The sequence below is a fragment of the Cololabis saira genome, chromosome 3 (genome assembly GCF_033807715.1).
Source record: "Cololabis saira isolate AMF1-May2022 chromosome 3, fColSai1.1, whole genome shotgun sequence".
In the NCBI taxonomy this organism is placed as follows: domain Eukaryota; kingdom Metazoa; phylum Chordata; class Actinopteri; order Beloniformes; family Belonidae; genus Cololabis; species Cololabis saira.
In genome coordinates, this window is record NC_084589.1 from 4,490,898 (window position 1) to 4,507,795 (window position 16,898).

Consider the following 16,898-nt stretch of genomic DNA (forward strand, 5'->3'; position numbering starts at 1 on the left):
TACATCTTTTATACAAGCATACTTCTGACATAATTGTTTAAGGAATGAGAACTGCACTTTTTAGAATGACATATATAAATTAAATTAAATATATAAAAATACATATAAAACAACGCTGCACTTTGACAATGGTGGGAATCTTATATATCCTAACTTAAACTATGTAGTGTTTTCTTTTTCTTTTTCTTTTCTGCGCAGCATTTGTATTGACAGAGCAGATTCAGGAAAGTGTACTGCAGCTGAGTAACATTTTTCATGGGAAACAATTCCATAGACAACACTTTTTACAAGAAGCTCTGTTATTGCACTCTGTTGACAGATTGGTTTTTAAAAGTCATGGATTGCTTGTTCTGGACATGACAGACTTGTTTGCATGGATATACAGTTTCTGTTGGCGGAGTCTAATACAAACCTTGATGTCCAGAGCTGCAAATGATTCCTGGGTGGTATAAGAGTGTCTGTCACTCTGGTCGGTAACCTCTCGCCTGTAACAACTGTTCCTTCACAATGCTTTCATACCACTCACTGGTCCGGGTGGTCTGCCAAGAATGTCAATCCACCAGTGGAAAGATTGTAATAAAAGATTGTAATAAAAGAGAGAGGAGAAATTAGCTGAATGAATGAAGTAGAATAAGAAGGATAGGAAGTGGGTGAAGGCAGAAGTGAAACCAGAGTCCTTGTATTTTATTCTCACAGTGACTGTTGTGGTGCTAAATGTTGCTTGGTCTGATTCCAGTTGGAAAACATTGGCAGCTGCAGCAACATGTTGCCTGCTGATGAAAAACAGTGGCTAACCTACGGCACATTCCTTTTGTTCCATTTTTCTCGAATGCTGAGTCATGTTTCCAAATTGATAATAGAGAGTGGGTGTTGCTCCGTTTAAGCTCTTTTTGTTAGATTTGTAGCCGGATCAATAGTTTCTCCCTTGAGACCTGAAATGGACTGTATATGTAATAGCAAGACATTTTCAAAGCACAGAGGCTTTGGGGCACTCTTATCATCAGCTACAAGCACAAGTTCCTACATGAAGTTCAAAAGTCAAAATAGAAACATTTTTATCTTTTACGATAGTTTTGCAGAGTTATGTGCTGAGGCATGCTGGGTGGTTATACTTGGATCATTGACAAAGATTTATGTGTGAGGATTGGGCTGTGACCCTTCCCATCAGTGAATTAATGACATGTGCAATCTGAAGGTGAGAATTGATTAATGAAATGGTAACCAGTAAGTCGCTAATGCATGTTGACATGGTGAAAGATTCCGTAAATATCTGATTAATTGCTTCATTTCTTAACTTTATTTGTTAATTTATTGTCCAGAGTGTACCCCTGACATTCGTCTGAAGAAAGCTGGGATAGATTCCTGCAGATCTCTGTGACCCTAATCAGGAATAAACAAGTATAGACAATGAATGGACGGATTTATGATTAAGTGTGCGTAAGTAGTGACTTAGTGATATGCTTACAGATTTGCAGATCCAAAGTCCAATAAATTAGACATAGAGGGCGCAGCCAGCCTGGCTTTTTTTAACAGGTGTCACCAGTAAGGTCTTGCACACACCAGACAAAATAATGTTGAAAAAAGTCATGCTGGTTAATTAAAAAAAACAATAAAACTTTAAAATTCTCTGTGTCATTCTAAAGTCTTGATATCTTAATGCTGCATTAACACCAAAAATAGCAGGGGACCAGTGTCCTGGTGCAGCTGGGTATCTGTTTAAGCACCATGTCACTCATTAACACAGTGACAGAGTGCCGTAGTATGAAACATGGTCTGACAGGCCACGGATGGTGGGAGGTGGGATGGTTCTCTCACTGCAGGGACGTTGAGGACATATCTTACTCTGTTAGAGATTTTTACAGATGGAAATGTTTGGTTAAATTCAACAGCAATGAAAAATTACCATCCAATTGATTTGTTTTTGCTAGATTGTGCTTTTCCTTTGGTGCACCCCAAGTCATTCCATCCTTTCTAATCTCTTGAAATGTAACATCCTCTGGGTCAGTCACTCTAACTACAATAATCTTTAGTCAGCTTGCTCCGGCTGACTGGTTGGAGCACACTCAGTACCGTGTATACATTCAGTCAAAACAAAAGAACTAACTGAGATTGTATTTTACTATGACTGAATTTTTCCAAGGTTTTATGACTTGTCAATGCTCTGACCAGGAATATGTTAGTAAATCCCTTGGGATGGCTGTTGTTTCTGCGTAAAATGTGACTAGATCTTCATCTAAATAGTTAATCACAATTTTCTGAAGCTGATAACAGTTGTAAAGCACACTCAGTAAGTGTTCACAGGTAAGTGAAAGCTTATAGTCCGTAGCTGGTAGAAGCTCTTTGGTCAGGAATAACTTTGAGTAAGTGTTGTCCATGGTTCTGGATCAGATGTCATTACTCAGCCATATTTGTAGTATATTAGGCAAAACAGTTCTCAAGATCATGCACACGTTCGTAAGGATGACAAGGATCTGACTTGGCCACTCCAGAAGGTTTTTCCTGAAGTAGCTCTGTATTCCAGTTACTCCCATGGCCATCCACTGTACTGGTGTATCACCCAACTTCTGTTCAGCTTCAGCTGGCAAAGAGCTGCTCTCAATTTATCCTTCAGGTTAAATTCAGTCATTTAGGTGAACTTTCAAATTCAATTTCCCCTTGATAATTCAAGCGGCCCAGGCCCTGATGCAGTGAAGCAAGCCCGATTCATAATGCTCCCTCCACCCTCTTTCACTGTTATGTTGATGTTCTGACGTTGGTAAGCTGTGCTCATTTTATACCAAATATAGCTTAACTATTTCTTTTTTAGACCAGTGATGTCCAAAACGTTTTACCATGGACACCATGCCCTCCATGCTGATTGTATTAATTGAACCACAAACCCCTTACACCAGTTAGTTTTCCTTGAAATAATTAGCCTGGAGGCTCCACTTGAACACGTTGTGTCTATTTTTGTCACTGAGCTGAAGGTCTTCTTAGCTGAAGAACGTCTAAACCTTGAGCTCCTCTTTCAGTTTTTGCCATTTTTGTGTCAGCAACATGATACACAGTAGTTTCCTCAGGCCCCTGTATAAAGGCAACCATATAGTTTTGGGTTTAATCTTTAGATAAGCTGTAACATTTGTCAAATGTTCTTACTTATGAAGTTCAGCCTTCATCCATTGATTCTTTATACACTTCTCTTCAGAAAATACAAGCTATTTGCACATTATTGTAGTGGTATACTGAAGTGATAGCTCAGCTGTATTTATAAATCTTAAGTGTGATGTCCTTGATTGAGAGGGTAGCAGATGGGATTTAATATATTTCACACACATAATTCACATTTTCAAAAATGACTAAAGATAATTATAGTGTTGCTGATAGTCATTGATTTCAAACAGCAAAATTCTTGCACATGCCATATGAAATGGTCTCATTGTTTCTTTAACAAAACTAAGGAATGATTCACTGATTTGTAGAATCATGATTATAAACATGCACATGCAGCATTTTAATCTGGTTGAGGGCTGGACTTTGAATTTGCCACTGCAAAACCTTAAATATATTTTCTTGTCTGTCATGTATGCTTGTTCTGATGTGCTGTTTGGTTTTTAGTAAACATAACACTGTGTATTATGTCCAGGCATCTCTGATTTTATCCCATCTTTTACAAGGACATTGTTCTGAAATCTTGTGGTTTTCTCAGATCCATCTCTGCAAACCTAAGCCAAAGCTATTCCCTTTTTAGAGAGAAAAATCTTTCCCCTTGCAACCCTTCGTAACAAGGCACACCTGTGAAGCCTTTTTAAAACTGTTATGATGTACAGTTCTCTACACCTCAGACTCATTTTAGTTCAGTTCATTAACATATTAACACTAATCCCTGACTGGAATGTACATAAATGCAAGCCTATAGAGTATTAAGATAGCATTTATAGTAAATTGGTAAGCTTTGAAGTTTCTCTTTACATAAAATGGTCTGACTTGGTGTGATCTTTCTGGGATATCCATTCCTGAGAAAAATGTCAGTCTTTTTTTTTATTAGGATTATTTTTTTACCTTTTTCCCAGATTGACAGGTAGCAACAATTGTATCTCCAAGATTAATGTTAAATATTTTATTCATTTGGATTGTTTACACACACCAGAATGTTACAGACAAGTTGAATGCTAAACCTTTGCTTTTAGAGAAGTAAGTAAGGGTCTCCTTAGTTTATTTACACATGGGTTCTACAGATCAGTCTAGTTTTGTCAATATGTACATATTGTCAATATGTCAGGAGTTGTTCCTCATCTTGAGGTTGCATTTACTGTATTTTAAGACCCGAGAAGCACCAAATCAATTTTATTTCATTATTCTATTTTATTTTTTAAGTATCCTGCAATTACGTAAAACCTTAGAAATGGAAGAAGGTGCGTGTATGTTTTCACCTCCGAGCTCTGTATGCTCTGTTGCAGCATCGGATCAAGAAAGTGATTAAATAAACCCATGAAGTTGTTTTCTGTTACTAGAACGTGGCTGTGTGTGACAAATCAGGTAAAGTAATTCTGCTCCACATTTCTTTATGCTGCCTCCAATTAATCAGTTGATGGAGAATACTTGCCCTGAGCTGTGGCTTAACATGCACAACGAGAGTGACCTTACAAGCTCCATGCTCTCATTACCATAATGTCTCTCCTTGTTAATTGCCTCGGCAGCTGTCTAAATTTGCTCTGTAAATTTGAAACAGGTTCAAAAAGACGGCATGTCTGTAATTTCTGTATCTATCTCTTTGTGATAAGTTAACCCCAAATCATCAAGGCCACCACTTTCTTTGTGTCAGCACCAGAGCAAAGTTGGTATTCATAGCCATAGGACTGCTGCTGAATCACTTCATATTCCCATATTATCGTAAATATGCCAGACCTGTGGCAACATTCAAATAGCATCCTGATAGAAAGCTATTTCCTCTTTGACACACATGATTTAAAGGAGCCGTTTGTAAGAAATGTCCAAAACTGGTACTGCAGTCACTTTCAAAATATTGTTGAGCGGCGTGTACCCTCCCCCTCCTCCCCCCGACCAGAGGTTGCCAGGTAGGCCGCAGAATGCAGCAGGAACGTAGGCTGCCATGGCTGCGATAATTAGAGCCGAGCTGGCAACCCGGATGCCGAAACAATACTGACTTGGTGATTGGGAGATAGGTGGAGGGTGGAGCTTCAGAAACAATACTGACTTGGTGATTGGGAGATAGGTGGAGGGTGGAGCTTCAGAAACAATACTGACTTGGTGATTGGGAGATAGGTGGAGGGTGGAGCTTCAGAAACAATACTGACTTGGTGATTGGGAGATAGGTGGAGGGTGGAGCTTCAGAAACAATACTGACTTCGTGATTGGGAGATAGGTGGAGGGTGGAGCTTCAGGCCAAAACAAAAAATGACAACATAAACATCAGTTGAGGGCTGCAACTCCTCTTTTTAAACTGGTGGTAGGTGGGGTTGGAGCGAAGCTGCTGTGACGTATTTGATTGTGTATCTAAACGGAGAAGACAACAACACTAAAGATGTAGAACCTGGAGGAGATGATAGATGTGCTGCTGGGTGTGTAGCTTGTGTTCCATATCAAATATAATTAAAGCTGCAAGCAGCGATAAACGGGCCCTCGCACCCTTGTGCACGTTCAGGCGTGCTGCAGTGGAAGCTTGTATGACTTGCATGTAGATTCTTCAGGCCTGGACATTTAGAGGATGACACCACCCACGACTCTATATATCAAACCATTCAAAAGTTATAGCAGAAAATAGGAACTATCAGATATTGACCGATCAGAAGAAGGGGCTAATTCAGGCCAATGAAGGTCAAGTACTCAATACCGAGTCCGATGATACCACCCACATGTCTTTATCACAACCCGTTCAAAAGTTATGGCAGAAAGTAGGAACTATCAAATATGGACCAATCAGATGAAGGGTGGTCACCCTTTTTGGCGTCTATCGTTGCCACAGTAACGCTTTTGAAAGAGAAAAGTTATGCCCATCGTCGCAGGATCTAGATGTGGTGAAGGTGGCTCAGTTGGTAAAGCGTTCGCCCATGAACCTGAAGGTCAGTGGTTCGAACCCTAGTTCCGCCTGTGTCGACCAAAGTGTCCTTGGGCAAGACACTGTTGCTCCGGTTGTCAGGCCAACGCCGTTGTGTATGGCAGCTCTGCCGACAACCGGTGTGTGAATGTGAATGTGTGTGTGTGTGTGTGGGTGAATGTTTGCATTGTAAAGCGCTTTGGGGCTATAGGAGTACAGCTGGAAAGCGCTATATAAGTGTAAGCCATTTACCATTTAGATGCACATTTTGATGTATAACACACCTGGGTGCACATTACGGTTCGGGCCGTATTAATGGCCAAAGAAGTGGCATAAATTGCGCCAAAATTACACGATTCATTCAAAATGGCCGACTTCCTGTTTGGTTTCGGCCATTGCGCCAAGAGACTTTTCTTTAAGTTGTGCCATGATACAGGTGTGTACCGATTTTCGTGCATGTACGTCAAACCGTATTGTGGGCAAAACAAAGTTTTCTAGGGGGCGCTGTTGAGCCATTTTGCCACGCCCATTAATGCAAACCATGAAATATCACATTTTTTCGCCAGGCCTGGCTTGCGTGCAAAATTTGGTGACCTTTGGGGCACGTTTAGGGGGAAAAAAGGCCCTCCTTTCGTCAGAAGAAGGAAAACGAGGAAGAAAAAAAAAAGATACAATAGAGCCTTCGCACTGTCAGTGCTCGGGCCCTAATAATAATAATAATAATAATAATAACAATAATAATAATAATAATCATAATCATAATCATCATAATAACACAATTGGCATACAATTCATGATCAAATTATTTATGTATTCAGATGAAACACTCCATTGCACTGCAAAGGTGACCTGAATAGGTGTCATGCTCATTAGCCACATGAAATGTGATTATGGTTTGTTCAGTATAAACGTCAAACCTGCCTGTCTCCTCCTGCTATTAGGATAAACTGCTAAAAAGTGGATAAACAAAATAAAACACCCACTGTTGCATTTGATCTCTCTTAAAGCTACACAAATGAGTTTTAAATCTTTAAGTGGTGGTTTGCTAATTAAAAAGACTCCGACTCTGTCAGGCATGGTGCCTGAGCCGTGAATGGACTGTAGACAAGACTATGAGTAGAGCTCTGCCATATTGCTTTAGCAGCAGAATCCACTGTGCCGTGACTAAGACACACTGTCAAGAGGACTAATAGTCGTAACACCCAAGTGAATCTGATGAGTTTTTCCCAGCAAGCAGATAATGAGCAGAATAAGAAATCTGCTGTAAGGACCCATAGAGCACTAGTTTATACTTTTGCAAACTTTCTTTGGCAGGGCAGATGATCTTCTGACAGCATACTGCATTGTCAGTGTGTACACTAAGTGATGAGAGAAATTTAGGATAAGCTTTAGCTTATAGATGACATACATACCCAAAGCTGTGTACCATAGCAGTTGATACTTGCAAAAAGATCCTAATAAAGCTTATGAAGTATTCATCAAATTATTTAATACCTCATTTGACAAGTGCTATCCATTAAAAACACTAAAGAAGAAAACCAAATACAATAGCAAGCCTTGGTTCACTAAGGGATTAGAAAACGCCAGTAGAAAGAAAAACTTACTTTATAAACAGTTTATGAAAACCAGAACTAAGGAAGCTGAAACCAAATATAAAAAGTATAAAAATAAATTAATATAAAAAGTATAATGAGATTCACGAAGAAGGATTATTATAATAAACAATTAATAGAAAATAGGAATAACATACAGGGAACATGGAAAGTACTTAACAGTATAATAAAAAAATGGCACAGGAAAATCCGAATACCCTAATTATTTTATCAAAGACAATCAGACAATCATGACCAAAATTGAAGAGACTGCAAATGATTTCAATAATTACTTTGTCAATGTTGGTTATGACCTGGCAAAGCAAATAGACGATCCGATCCTACCAATAAAGTTTAAAGGAGTAGAGGAGGACATCATTAACAGAAATGAAAATACAATTTTTCTGAAGAAGATTGAAATAAGCCAACTTGTTGATGTTGTTCGCAAATTCATGAATAAAAAGTCTACTGACTCAACTGATATTGATATGGCACTAGTAAAGAATATTATAGAATTTATAGCAACTCCACTAACGTTTATATGCAATCAATCACTCCAAACAGGTATATTTCCCAACTCAATGAAAATAGCAAAGATGGAGATAAGCACCCGTTTTCCAATTACAGACCAATCTCTCTATTACCACAGTTTTCAAAATATCAACAGCAATAGACAACAAGGAATACATGGTTGGGGTGTTCATAGACCTAAAAAAGGCTTTTGATACAATAAATCACAAACTACTGATGAATAAACTTGAAAGATATGGCATAAGAGGTACAGCACATTCTTGGCTCTGCAGCTATCTTGAAAATAGACAACAATATGTACAACTCAACAATGTCAACTCCAACTGCTGAGGGTAACCTGCAGGGTGCCACAGGGATCTATCCTGGGCCCTAAACTCTTCATACTGTATATAAATGATATATGTAATGTATCAAAGCTTATAAATTGTGTACTGTTTGCAGATGATACCACATTGCTGTGCTCTGGAAATGATATGGAGGAGCTTCTGAATACAGTTCAACAGGAACTGAAAACCCTAAAGCGATGGTTTGATACCAATAAATTATCATTAAATTTAAATAAAACAAAATTTATATTATTTGGATATCTGAAAACTAATAATAACGTAAGAATTATGATAAAAGGATTTTGAAATGGAAAGAGTTTTCTTTTTTTCTTTTTGGGTGTTGTTATTCCGTGATTCCCAACCCCCGGTCCCCGGACCGGTACCGGGCCATAGAGCCGTTACTACTGGGCCGTGAAATGGATTGGGTTCCGATCATAATTAGGGCTGCAACAATTCGCCGACGTTGTCGCACAAATCGATAATCAAAATTGTCACCAGACTTTTTTTTTTTCCAATGGAGTGAGGCATCTCACTTCACTTCACCACATACAATCTCTGCCGAGAGCCGCGCAACACTCAGCGTCTCAGCGCAGCTTTTTTTTTTTTTCTTGCGTCTCAGCCCAGCTGCGGGTAACAAAACTTCAAACGTTCGGGAGCGTTTTAACCTGGATATGGCGAATAAAAAGATTACTTGCAAGGTTTGCAAAGCAGACCTTGCTTATCACGGGAGCACGTTGATAATGTACGAGCGTTTGAAGAGAAAGCACCTCGGACAGTTGAACGAAACGGACTCACCTTGGTAAGATATTAAGCGTATTTTGGCTTTAAAAGAGAGCTTTAACGTTATGCCTGACTGTGCCTGACAAAAGTATTTTAAATTAAATGCATGCAGACCGATGAAGAGCCACCATGGACCCCTTTCTGCAAAAGAAGCAGACGTGTTCCTGCAACAGGAGACCGCACTCACTGATCAATAACTGCAGCTGTATGGGCTCAAATTAATGACATAAGTATTTTGTATCTGTAAATAAACTTTGTACTTGTAGAAATATTTTGTGCGTGTGCAAAAAATATTTGTACTTGCAAAAAATATTTTTACTTGTAGAAATATTTTGTGCGTGTGCAAAAAATATTTGCACTTGCAAAACATTTGTACTTGTAGATACAAAGCTACAAACGTTTTACAAAGCTACAAACTTTTTTTTACAAAGCTACAAACTTTTTTTACAAAAGCTACAAACTTTTTTTACAACTACGAGTTATGGCAGTGTTTTGATGTGCCAAAACTAAGAGCCAATCAGCGATCTTTGGCACGGGTTTCAAAGCGTTTCTGGAGAGCAGATCACCACATTGCATCGCCTACTGACGTCGCCGCCATATTGGATGTTCAAGACTGCGCTGCAAACTAATACAAGTAAATGGACTTATTTTCATAAAGCACCTTTCTACAAAGAAATTTACGTTTTACGTCTCATTTATTCATTCACACACGCACTAATATACTTGGGAAATAGTTAGGCACCAAATATAATATATTTAATTTTCTCAGACGGCAAAAATAAGAACTTTATTGATCCCACATAGGAGTAATTCATGTTATGCCGAAAAACAATATATATTCCCCCCTCACAAAAATAAGAAAAATAGAGAAACATATTCTCTCATTAACAAAGCATATTTTACATTTTTATACATTACATTACATTTTATTGTTATTGTTATTTTATTGTCTGAAAAATGGTTCAAATATGTTATTTTGTTGTTTGAATTTGTTTTGTTGATAAAAAAATATGTCTCTATTTTTGTGAGGGGGGATATATATTGTTTTTCGGCACTACCTTGTTCTCTATAGCTGATATAACATGAATTACTCCTATGTGGATCAATAAAGTTCTTATTTTTGCCATCTGATAAAATTAAATATATTATATTTGGTGCCTAACTGTTTCCCAAGTATATTAGTGTGTGTGTGAATGAATAAATGAGACGTAAAACATACATTTCTTTGTAGAAAGGTGCTTTATGAAAATAAGTCAATTTACTTGTATTAGTTTGCAGCGCAGTCTTGCCACATCCAATATGGCGGCAACGTCAGTAGGCGATGCAATGATCTGATTGGCTCTCCAGAAACGCTTTGAAACCCGTGGCAAAGATCGCTGATTGGCTCTTAGTTTTGGCACGTCAAAACACTGCCATAACTCGTAGTTGTAAAAAAAGTTTGTAGCTTTTGAAAAAAAGTTTGTAGCTTTTGTAAAAAAAGTTTGTAGCTTTGTATCTAGAAGTACAAATATGTGTTGCAAGTACAAATATTTTTTGCAAGTACAAATATTTTTTGCACACGCACAAAATATTTACGTACAAAGTTTATTTACAGATACAAAATACTTATGGCATTAATTTGAGCCCATACAGCTGATCTGTGATATGAGCAGCTCTCCATGGTTGATGCTGACGGGTTTCAACCCCATGGTTACAACAAATGATGCACCTGTTCAACCCCGAGAACGTCCTGCCATCCAGAACCCATTTACCCACTTGATGGAGAAAAAATTTGAGAAGTTTTATTTTATCATTTATTTTTTATATAACACAATTGCCTGTCCTTAAAAAATGAAAAATAATGGACAGAGGTTTATTTATTTATGGATTTATGTCTATACTGACTGATTACTGTGCCTGTCCTTGGCTTTTTTATTTACTTTTTGTATGAACAGCAGCAAAGTTGAATAAAATATCTATTTTTCATTGAAGTACCCATCTTTCTCGTGTTTATTATCATTTGCCACATAATTAAAGCAACCTCATACTAAATTTAAGAAAAAATTACTAATTATCCGATTAATCGACTAATCGATGACTAGTTGACTATTAAAATACTCGTTAGTTGCAGCCCTATTTAAAATGCATAGTTTTTTTCTAAAATGTTTATTAAAATTGACATAAATTGTCAACCGGTCCACAAGCTTTTTGTTCATACTTCTGCTGGTCCTTGGCACAAAAAAGGTTGGGAACCCCTGTTGTTATTGACCATAAACTGTGTGGAAGCCACATGTTGATCATTTAAAGGTAAAGGTATCTAAATCAATTGGAATATTGCAAAGAACCAAGGACATCCTCACTCATGACTCGCTGAATATGTTATACAGTTGCTTCATTGTCCCATTCATCACTTATTGTGTGGAAATCTGGGGAAATACATACAAAACAATCACAGAGTTTACCAGATCAATCTCTCCGTCTCTGTCAGGACTTATCTTTCCACATTGGGGGAGGAAAGATCTTTTCCCAAATAATATTTCAAAAGGTGTCAAACCAGTTGTTATATTAGGAGTTACGTGCATGTGGAGCTTTAATAAATCTAGGCAATATACCCAATTTTGTCCTGTCTCTTCCATTGCCTTTCTTAATCTATTTTTATAATACCGTTATGTCCCTCACCCAGCACCCGGCGCTTTGAGGGTGATATGCATAGTGATGTTGTGCTTATCTACAAAACTAGGGTTGTCCCGATCAGGATTTTTTAGCTCCCGATCACTTGAGTTTGAGTATCTGCCGGTCACGATTAAACTCAAATTGTTTCTTTTATTGTCCATTCTCTCCAACATGGACATATATTTCTTTTCACTGACTGCATCATTGGATCAAAACAAAGCTTATCAGCACTGGTTCCACAAAATGTATAAACGTGAAATTGTAAACTAAAACAAAAAGTGCAGAATAATGTAATAACAAAAATAAATACATTTCACTTCAAAAGGAGGTAGTTTACCTATTAGGTTCAAAAGTTGAATGACATCCAGCCAAACTCACAATCAAAAAGAAAATTCAAATACATTTTGGCTTAACCTTGGTGCAGAATTCTCAACAGCATGAAAGCAGCTTTTCATCGGGGCTGTTAGTTTTGGCCCTGTCCGTCACTGTGTTGTAATGACGTTACGCAGAGCGTAGGAACCAAGTGTGGTTGTTCAGAGAGGGACCCTTTAGACCGTAATACCAGCGTAGGAACCAAGTGTGGTTGTTCAGAGGGACCCTTTAGACCGTAACACCAGCATAAGAACCAAGTGTGGTTGTTCAGAGGGACCCTTTAGACCGTAACACCAGTGTAGGAACCAAGTGTGGTTGTTCAGAGGGACCCTTTAGACCGTAACACCTGCCCGCAAAATAGCAGTCCATCATCCCTGTGTTGTGTTGTCACCGAGAGTCAATAAAGTGGAACAAAAGATGATTAACGAGTAACGGATAATCATTTCCATAACACTACAGTAACTTTTCTCCGACAGCTTTTCTTTCTTTTTAAAACTTTCAGACATTGTCTCTGTTTATTTGAGCGTAGCCTAGCTGTTGTTAGCTTTCTGTTAGCCATGCTTCTTTCCCCCTCCAGCACAAACGTCTCTTCCAGCCACCGTCGCCATATTTGGGCGGCGCCAGCGCACACATCAACTGTCTGTATTGTTAAATACAGTTTTTTAAATACAATTATAAAACAATGTAATAATTAATATATATTAAAAACATTAATAACTAGGTATGTGTTATTGATTTCTTATCTGAACCCAAGCGTACAACACCAGACAGGGTTAAACTTTGGCCAAAAACACGGCGTAGTTTAATTTGTAAAACACAAAAAACTTCCAGAGGGAATCCACAGAGAGATGTACAAAAAAACTCCATAGCCTACTCAGAGACGAACTCGCCTCGAGCTACTGGCAGCTCCTTAACTTCTGCCATAGATGAGCTGACGAGCTGCAGTTGTGGCTCAGAGCGTGAGCCGCCCGGCTCGTCCTCACCGCGTGCGAAGCTCTCGCCGACTCCGCGCTCCCAGCGCGACGGGGTTGCGGAGGAAAGCCCAGCCAGCCAAGCCCTAACAGTATGTCCTGATACTTTTTTGGCCGATACCGATGTTTTGAAAATGACGTTATCGGGCCCGATCGATCGGGACAACACTATATAAAACTCCTTACTGCAGGAACAGTCCCTCGGTGTACTGCAAATTTAAGCTGTTGCTGATAAGCGCTATCTGGATTGATATCCTGCGCGTGTCCACCATTTCTATCATACACAGCCTTCCTTCGTTTGTAAAAATCATCCATTGGCTCATCTTCTCCTTGTGTGGTTCTAAGTATTTGTAGCCATTCAGCCCTCCGTGCATATCTAACTGTAGCCCTGTCTGTCAAGGCATTCATCCGTACTATTAATTCTGCTGCATCATGCTGAAGTGTTTCCCCTGCATTATCATTAGGGTTCCAATCTCCACACACACGCACCCATTCTGTTCCGTAAAGCCTTCCTAGAAGCTCTCTCCATGTCTTGTCCATTCAACCTATAACTTTGCTGTAAATCCCTCATTTCTTGCTGAAACCGGTTTAAAGGAGCTGTATGTAAGAGCAATAATAAAACGAATCATAAAATTACCCCGATATGTCAACAGACATTTAAAAATCATGTTCATTTCAAATACTTATGTCACTGACAACAGCACTCAAGCCAGGATATTCCAGTTTAAAAAGAGGAGTTGCAGCCCTCAAGTGATGTTGATGTTTTCATTTTTTGTTTTGGTCTGAAGCTCCACCCTCCACCTATCTCCCAATCACGAAAGCAGTATTGTTTCGGCATCCGGGTTGCCAGCTCGGCTCTAATTATCGCAGCAGCCGCTAAGAACGTGTTGGATGAAAAAATGTCTAGCTTTCCAAAAACTACATTATTACTTCGCAAAAGATCTTTCATAAAGCATTAAATACAGAAAATAAACTAACTGTGTAGGACTCGTCGCTTGCCATGGCAGCCTACGTTCCTGCTGCATTCTGCAGCCTACCTGGCAACCTCTGGTCGGGGGGAGGAGGGGGAGGGTACACGCCGCTCAACAACATTTTGAAAGTGACTGCAGTACCAGTTTTGGCCATTTCTTACAGACGGCTCCTTTAAAAAAGTCAAAGTAGCTTTATTGTCAATACTTGATATGTCAAGACATACAAGAGATTGAGAGGACGTTTCCCACTTCCCATGGTGAAACATATAAACATATAAACATATAGACATATGAACATATAAACATATAAAGTGCGCAGGCGCAGGCACAACAGATAGACAGAAGTTCTTAAAAAGTTTCACATAAAATAAATACAACACAACATTTACTAGTACTAGGGATGAGTGCAAATGGCAATTATTTACATAAACAGTAAACGGTGAGTAAAGTGACATGTCTCATAGTCCTGAGTGTTCATGGGGAGGGGGGGGGGGGGGGGGGGGGGGGGAGGCTTGGGGGGATTTCAGTTCAGGTTCCCTGTCAGTCTGGAGGATCTGGCTGGGGCGAGTGAGGGGAGAGAATTTAGCCTCCTGACTGCTTGGTGTGTGAAGCTATTTTTGAGTCTGGTGGTGCGGCAACGGAGGCTCCTGTACCTTCTACCTGAGGGTAGGAGGCTAAACAGACTGTGTGCGGGGTGGCTGGTGTCGCTCGCAATGGAGATAGCTTTCGGGGTGAGGCGGGTGGTGTAAATGTCTTTCACGGAAGGGAGTGGGGCACCTATGATCTTGCCAGCTGTGTGCACTATGCGTTGCAGTGCTTTCCTGCTGTATTCAGTACAGCTACCGCCCCACACAGTGATGCAGCTGGACAGGATGCTCTCAATGGTGCCCTGGAAGAAGGTTTTCAGGATGGGTGTGGGAGCTCTCGCTCTCTTGAGCTTGCGGAGGAAGTAAAGCCGCTGGGCTTTCTTTGCCAGTGATGCAGAGTTGGTGGTCCAGGAGAGTTCCTCACTGATGTGCACCCCCAGGAATTTGGTTCCGCTCACACGCTCCACAGCAGCACCATCGATGGTCAGAGGTATTATTACATAAACAATGGCAGGTAAAAACTCCCATAGTGGGAGAAAAACCTTAAGCCAAACAGTGGCAAGAAAAACTCCCCTTTAGGAGGGAAGAAACCTGGACCAGGACCTGGCTCATAAGGTGGGACCCTCCTGCCGAGGGCCAGACTGGGGGTCGGGGACGTCAACAGCACAGCAGGCAGGTGGAAGCAGCAACGGGATGACCGGGGGTGGGGGCCGGCAGGCCAGCACGCAGCTCCCGAAGCTCCGGCCCAATCAGCAAGCCCCAGGTTAGGTGCAGGGTCAGGGAAAGGTTGAGAAGGGGCAGGGCCAGGGAGAGGAGGAACTATTGGGGAATTGGCTTGTACTTGAACCCCTGACCCATTATAGCCTCACTTAATGATGGGTATCCCGCAGGTCTAATGTGTTGAGGTGAAGTGTATGGAGGAGGACTGTGTGCTGGTCCAGCTGAATCAAAAAGTGAACCAGTCAAGTCGTCTTCTACCTCACTATCACTTCCATTAAGTAGATCAGGTTCTTCCTGGGGAGCTGTGGGCATCACTATATTTATGTCATCCTCTCCTATGTGTATTAACAAGGCAGAGGTTTTTTTCCTCCATTTTCTTTTATGAGCTTCTTCAAGCCATTTTTAGTGCCTTCTAACCCTTCTTTTTGTTGTTTTTTTTAACATCTGTTCCTGTTTTCATTTTTATTTTATACACCAGATCCTGCAGGATTCTACTCCTAATTTCCCATCAAATCCATATATATTTTCCCAGCGCTTTAAGGGTTTTACATTATCGTCTCCTCTTAACTGCATATCCATCCCATCCATCCATCCATTTTCCGCCGCTTATCCGGAACCGGGTCGCGGCATATATTTATTTATATTTATTTATTCATCTCCCTTTAAAGGAAAAGGATCCTTGCTATTAGGGATGCCCCGATACCGATACTGGTATCGGTATCAGGGCCGATACTGCTCTCATATACTCATACTCGTACTCGCAAAAATTCTCCGATACCACGCACCGATACTTCATTGTTGTTGTAGTTACTAGTTAGCGCCACTAGGGGGAGATGTTGAGCCGCCCCGCGGCTCCCCGGGTCAGTGCAGCCTGGCTGAGCCACAGAGCTGCTGCTCTGTGGCTGTAGCCAGCTGTTCCATGTTTCAGTTTGTTCTATCTTCCTTAATTATACAAACTGGACGGTTGAGTATTACCCTTACTCACAGGGAACTTTATTAAACACTCCCCGTAACTCACAACATAAACAATCCCATTGTTACATTACGCTTAGCCGCGTTACCGCGTTAGTCTGTCTTGCTTCTGTCGTCGTCCCTTATTTTGAAATATGTCCACACTGCTGACATCCCGCTTGCATTAATTGTCACTATCTATCACAATGGGATTGTTTATGTTCTTCTTCTTCTTCTTCTCTGTTTTATTGGCGGATCGCAACCAACTTTAAGGTGCATACCGCCACCTACTGTACAAGAGTGTGTAACATAATTTCATTTAGCCTGTTTTTTAAATTCTATTTGATTGTTTATGTTGTTTCACACGGACGGCTGCAGGTGAAGCACCGCACATGCTCAGTTGATGTACCT

At 40.1% G+C, this 16,898-nt stretch overlaps 1 protein-coding gene across 1 annotated transcript in view; it reads left to right on the plus strand.

Moving 5' to 3' along the window:
• Positions 1–16,898, plus strand: part of grik2 (glutamate receptor, ionotropic, kainate 2) — a 540,292-nt gene that overhangs the window by 253,616 nt on the left and 269,778 nt on the right. The window lies entirely within an intron of this gene.